A 6,930-nucleotide genomic window follows, 5' to 3' on the forward strand; every position below is an offset into this window, starting at 1 on the left:
AGGAGGGGACAGGTTTGAGATCTATTTTGGACTGGAATCAATAGGATTGCCGTGAGGAAGGGGGAAGAGTGGAGGAAGATTTTGGGGTTTTTTGTTGTTGTTGGATTGGTGCGGGTGGGGAGCCTGAGAGCAGGTGGGAGGTAAGAATCCATTCTGAATAAGCTGTATTTAGATGACTGGATCATACCCAGGTTGAATATAGAAGCTTGGAGCTAGAGGCTAGGTAGCGCTAGAGAAATAAATTTGCGCGCAGCTGCATAGAGATGGCCTTTAGTCTCTGGGCCTCTGCTTCATCGTCCTTAAAATGGAGAGATAGTCTCTAAGGTATGAAGTCAAGAGCTTCTGTCTCCCTCATCTGGCACTGTCATCTAGTCCCTTCAGTCTGTGGACTGAAATAAAAGCTCACAATGTGAGAGCTGTGAGTTTTGTTTTATTTGGGGATGTACTGAGGACTATAGCCCAGGAGACTGCCTCCCAGATGGGGCTGAGGAACTGCTCCGAACAGGTAAGAGGGGAGGTCAGCACATACATGATTTTGGAGAAGGGTATGCAGTCAAGCACACATCTTGGTAGAAGGTTACTGCTAGTCATGAGTAGATATTTTAGTTAATGATTTTTAGTGCTTTTCTAAGTATAGTAAGATGCAAGAAATTGGGTTCATAAATTTTTCTCTTGAAACTATTTATTTGAAGGCCTGTTTCGCCAGTTTCCTCAGAGCATAGAGTGCCTCATTGTCAGTCTCTGTCCTGAACACCTTACAGGGTATGTTGATGGTCAGAGACTGCAGTGGCTCATGACTCAATACTTGTAGAGCACGATGGTGAGCAACATTCTCTACTTGGCAAGTCCCTGGCAGGAGACCCCAGCACTTTCCAGACAGCCACGGCATCCCTGGGGAATCCCTGAATTTGAGATGTCAGCCCTCACGGATTCCTGGGTTCTACTCAGAATGGAAATGTGAGTCAGTTCTCCCACCACTCCCATCTGTCCCACCATCCAGCACTAAAAGATTTCAGGATTGGGAATTCCCTGGCAGTCCAGTGGTTAGGGCTCCACACTCCAATTCAGGGGCAGGGGTTCAACCCCTGGTTGGGGAACTAAGATCCCACAAGCCATGCAGCATGGCTAAAAAAAAAAAAAAAAAAAAGATTTCAGGATTAAAATTACAAAGCAAAAGGAGACATCAAGGTAAGGGAACAGTGACCCAAAGAGAAGCCAGAATTCTGTCCTTTGACCTAGATAAAGGACAGGATTCTTGGGCTGTATTTACACAGAGATCCCAAAAAGCCAGGAACCCTGAGTCCATGCAGCTAGTCTGGCCAGTTTAGTCAGGCAGGCTGTGGCGACTCCACAGGACTCAGCTGGCATCAGGTGAGAATTTCCTTTTAAAATAATGACTGTGGACATTTCAGACACATTGAGTATCTTCATCAGTATATGTGCTTTCCTTTTAAACTTTATAAATGGCCAGTTTGGAAATGCTAGGCATAATTTTATGTTTCTGAGTAAAAAGCACAAAAGATGGAAGTGCTGAATTTTATTTTATCATTAGTTTTTTGTTTTTTGTTTTTTGTGGTACGCGGACCTCTCACTGTTGTGGCCTCTCCCGTTGCGGAGCACAGGCTCCAGACGCTCAGGCTCAGCGGCCGTGGCTCACGGGCCCAGCCACTCCGCAGCGTGTGGGATCTTCCCGGACTGGGGCACGAACCTGTGTCCCCTGCATTGGCAGGTGGACTCTCAACCACTGTGCCACCAGGGAAGCCCATTATTAGTTTTTTAATAAACTTATTTATTATTTTTTTTGATGTGTTGGGTCTTTGTTGCTGTGTGTGGGCTTTCTCTAGTTGCAGCGAGAGGGAGGGCTACTCTTCGTTGCAGTGCACAGGCTCCTTATTGCAGTGTCTTCTCTTGTTGCGGAGCATGGGCTCTAGGTGCGTGGGCTTCAGTAGTTGTGGCACACGGGCTCAGTAGTTGTGGCTCACGGGCTCAGTAGTTGTGGCTCACGGGCTCTAGAGTGCAGGCTCAGTGCACAGGCTCAGTTGCTCTGTGCCATGTGGGATCTTCCCGGACCAGGGCTTGAACCCGTGTCCTCTGCATTGGCAGGCGTATTCTTAACCACTGCGCCACCAGGGAAGTACCAGAAGTGTTGAATTTTAAATCCATTATCTTTTTAAAGTCACTCTACATTTATATGCTCGCTGGATTTTACAGAAAGGGATTGGAAAGTGTAAGTTGGCCAACTAGGCCACTTTTCTCTTGGAATTAAATCTTCCCAAAGTTCCAGGAACATTTGTCCTCCAGTCTCTTTGGGTTGTCAGTCATCAGAAAGTCCTTTATCCAAAGTTTTTGATCTCCACAGGCTTGACCAATTTTTGGTGTGTGGTGGGTTTTTTTTGTTTGTTTGTATTTTGGTCATTGCAAGCAAGGTTTATTAAAGAGGACTTCTTGCTCCTCCATCTTTTTAGGTGTAACTTAAACACAGTAAAATGCACATTTCCACCACCCCAGAAAGTTCGCTCATGTCTCCTCTTAAGTAATTCCCCACACATCACCTCACAGGCAAACACAGATCTGGTTTCCATTGTCATATTTCTGTTGGCCTGTTTTAGAACTTGAAACAAATGGAGTTGTACACCATGTGCTCTTGTGTCTGGCTCAGCAAAATGTTTCTGAGATTGGTTCATCCATGTTAAGTATTAATAATTTACTCCTCTTTTATTTTTCTCATAAATTTTTCTCTTGAGAGATCTTAAGACTCACAAGAAGAACAAAAATACAAAGAGTGTGCAAGAGTTTTCATATACCTTCCATCCAGCTTTGCCCAATGGTAATATTTTCTATAACCATAGTACGTTGTCAAAACCCAGAATTAATATTAGTACAATACTGTTAACTCAGGTAGACACTTTATTCAGCTTTCACCAATTTTTATATGCATTTGTGTGTGTGTGTGTGTGTGTGTGTGTGTGTGTGTGTGTAGTACTACGGAATTTTATCATACGTACAAATTCATGTAGCCACCAGCACAATCAGAATACAGAATTGTTCCATCACTACAGACAAACTCCCTCGTGTTACCTCATAGATACACCTTCTCCAACGCCTAACTCCTGGTAACCACTAATCTCTTCTCAAACACTATAATTTGTTATTTCATGGAATCATGCAATATGTAACTCTTTGCGATTGACTATTGTCACTCAGCCTAATGCCCCAAAATCTGTGCAAGTAGTTGCATGTATCAACATTTCATTCTTTTTTATTGCTGAACAGCTGTATGGCTGTATCAGTTTATCCGTTCATCCACTGAAGGACTTCTGGGTTGTATTCAGTTTTAGCTATTTCCAATACAGCTGCTGTGAACATTGGTTTACAGGTTTTTGTGTGAACATAAATTTTCATTTCTTTAGGTATCCAGCAGTATGATTGTATGTTAAGTGTATGTTTAACTTTTAAGAAATTGCCATACTGTTCTTCCAGAGTGGCTGTACCATTTTAGGGTCCCTCCAGCAATGTAGGAGACATCCAGTTGCTCTGGGGTCGTTGCCAGCACCTGATATTGTCAATAATTTTTATTTCAGACATTCTAATAGATGTATAGTGGTATCCCTCGTGATTTTGATTTGCATTTTCCTAATATTTAATGATGTTGAACACCTTTCTACATACTTACTTGCCATCCATCTTTGGTGAAGTGTCTGTTCAAGACTTTTGCTCATATTCTAATTAGATTGTTTTATATAGTGATAAAATATGAATAACATAAAGTTTACCATTTTAACCATTTCAAAAATAAATTTATTTTATTTTATTTATTTTGAGCTGCATTGGGTCTTTGTTGCTGTGCACGGGCTTGTGAACAACAAGATGCTACTCTTTGTTGAGGTGCGTGGGCTTCTCATTGCGGTGGCTTCTCTTGTTGCAGAGCACGGGCTCTAGGCACGTAGGCTCAGTAGTTGTGGGTCGCGGGCTTAGTTGCTCTGTGGCATGTGGGATCTTCCCGGACCAGGGCTCGAACCTGTGTCCCCTGCACTGGCAGGGGGATTCTTTTTTTTTTTTTTCCTTGCGTTATGCGGGCCTCTCACTGTTGTGGCCTCTCCCATTTGCGGAGCACAGGCTCCGGATGCGCAGGCTCAGTGGCCATGGCTCACGGGCCCAGCCGCTCCGCGGCATGTGGGATCTTCCCGAAACGGGGCACGAACCCGCGTCTCCTGCATCGGCAGGCGGACTCTCAAGCACTGCGCCACCAGGGAAGCCCTGGCAGGTGGATTCTTAACCACTGTGCCACCAGGGAAGTCCCTTAGCCATTTTCAAGTGTACAGTTCAGTGGCATTAAATACTTTCACACTGCTGTTCAATTACCACCATCATCCATCTCCAGAACTTTTTCATTTTCCCAAAAGGAGACTCTCTATCCCAATTCTGAGCAAAATATCTTTTATAATTTTTGCATATTTTATTCCGATGTATCCATATACACTTTGTTTTATATTTTAGTTTAAATTTCAAAAATATTTTGCATAGGAAATTCATCCCATTGCAGGAAAAAAAATTCAGGTAGTTCAGAAAGGTACGAAGAAATCGTCCTTCCTGCTCCTGAACCTCAGTTATGCTGCCTGTGCCCCCTGCCGCAGCAGCCACCATTCTCATTTCTTCTGTCTGTTTACAGAGAAGGGCTATTTAGGTATAAGCTCTTTCTTTACACAAATGTTAGGTTTTTAAAAATATTGTTTTAATGAACATAGTTAAATTAAGTGTGTGTGTGTGTGTGTGTGTGTGTGTGTGTGTTTCTAAGCTGGTATAGATTTGGGTAATGACAGCCACAATCAGCATACACGATGGCTCTATGACCCCCAAAACTCCCTCTGTCCGTCCTTGTGACACCACACCCTCCATTCCTAATGCCTGACACCCCCTAATCTGTGTCTCTGTGGCCACACTATTGCCTTTTCCAGAATGTTATATAAATGCAGTCACACAGTATATAACTTTTTGAGACTGGCTTCTTTCACTCAACACAATGCCTTTGAGATTCATCTGTGTTGTCACATGTATGGATAGTCCATTCTTTTTTATTGCGAGTAGTATTCTGTTTTATGCACGCACCACAGTTTGTTCATCCGTTTACCTGTTAAAGGACATTTTAGTTGTTTCCAGTTATTGGTGATGATGAATAGAGTTAATATAAAATTTTTGTGCAGAATTTTGTATGAACATACATTCTCATTTCTCTACCATGTGATTTTGGGATTGCTGGGTCATATGCAAGTGTATATTTAACTTTTAAGAGACTGTCAAACTGTTTTCTGGAGTACCATTTTGTATTCTCAACAACAGTGTATGAGAATCCCAGTTGTTCCACATCCTCACCAACTCTTGATGTTATAATTTGTTTGTTTTTGTTCTTTGCCTTTCTAATGGGTGTGCAGTGATATCTCATCATGGTTTTGATTTTCATTTCCCTGATGGCTAAAGATGTTAAGTATCTCTTCATTTGCTTATTGGCCATTTGTATATCATCTTTGGTAAAATGTCTGTTTAAGTCTTTGTCCGTTTTTTCTTGAGTTGTTTGTTTTCTTAAGGTTGAGTTATATATGTGTGTGTGTGTGTGTGTGTGTGTGTGTGTGTGTGTGTGTGTATGTATATGTGTATATTCTGGACATAAGCCCTATGTTGAATATGCGATTTGCAAATACAGTCATCCCTTGGTATCTGCGAGGGGATTGTTTCCAGAACCTCTCCCATCCTGAGCTTACCTAAATTTTTGAATGCTCAAGTCCCTTATAGTAGTGAGACAGGCTAGGACCTGGGATCTGGGACCCTCTACTGGAGTGCTTGCACCTGGACAAACGTCTCCTTCGGCAATAAAATACAAAGAAAGTATAAGGGACTAAAAATAGCTGCATGCATGTGCAGTTGGGGCAAAGTGTGAACAACAAGATGCAAAAAGGCCAAAACCCAACTGCCCAAAGCAAAAGCAGGGTACCCTGATGGTCCCGGCACACAGCACCACTCAGGGGGTGGGCAGAGCATCTAAGCCTGCCCATCTCTAGCCTCACCCCATTTAAGGAAGCAGCTCGCCACCTGCCTCGGGGAGTGAGCAAGGGTAGTTCTGACTTGTTCTCACTCCCTAGTGCTGCAGCCCGAGCCCCAGTACAGCCTTGCCCGAATTCCTTGTCCGGCCTCTTATCAATTTCTAACAGTAGGACCTCTGACACTGTCCTCTGTTGGTTGAATCTGCAGGTGTGGATCTGCGGATACTGAGGGCTCACTGTATTTTCTCCCAGTCTGTGACATATCTCTTCATTCTTTCAACACTGTCTTTCAGAGAAAAGGTTTGAATTTTGATGAAATTCAATTTACCAAAATTTTCTTTTATGGTTCATGTTTTGGTGTCATGTCTAAGAACTCTGCCTCACACCAGGTTGTAAAGCTTTTCTTTAATGTTTTCTTCTACAGTTTTATAGTTTTATGTTTAGCTCTATGGTCCATTTTGAGTGAATTTTTGTATAAGGTGTGAGGTTTAGGTCCAGAGTTTTTTTTGTGTGTTTTTTTTTTTGCAGTACGTGGTCCTCTCACTGTTGTGGCCTCTCCCGTTGCGGAGCACAGGCTCCGGACGCGCAGGCTCAGCGGCCATGGCTCACGGGCCCAGCCGCTCCGCGGCATGTGGGATCTTCCCGGACTGGGGCACGAACCTGTGTCCCCTGCATTGGCAGGCGGACTCTCAACCACTGCGCCACCAGGGAAGCCCAGGTCCAGAGTTTTTTTTACATATGGATGTCCAGTTGTTTAAACACCGTTTGGTAAAAAGACCATCTTTCATCCATTGAATTGCATTTGCACCTTTGTGCAAAAATCAGTTGGTTGTTTTGAGTGGTTTCTGGTTTTGGACTCTGTTCTGTTTCATTGATCTCTGTGTTTATCCCTTTT

This window comes from Lipotes vexillifer, unplaced genomic scaffold (genome assembly GCF_000442215.2).
Source record: "Lipotes vexillifer unplaced genomic scaffold, Lipotes_vexillifer_v1.1 scaffold989, whole genome shotgun sequence".
In the NCBI taxonomy this organism is placed as follows: Eukaryota; Metazoa; Chordata; class Mammalia; order Artiodactyla; family Lipotidae; genus Lipotes; species Lipotes vexillifer.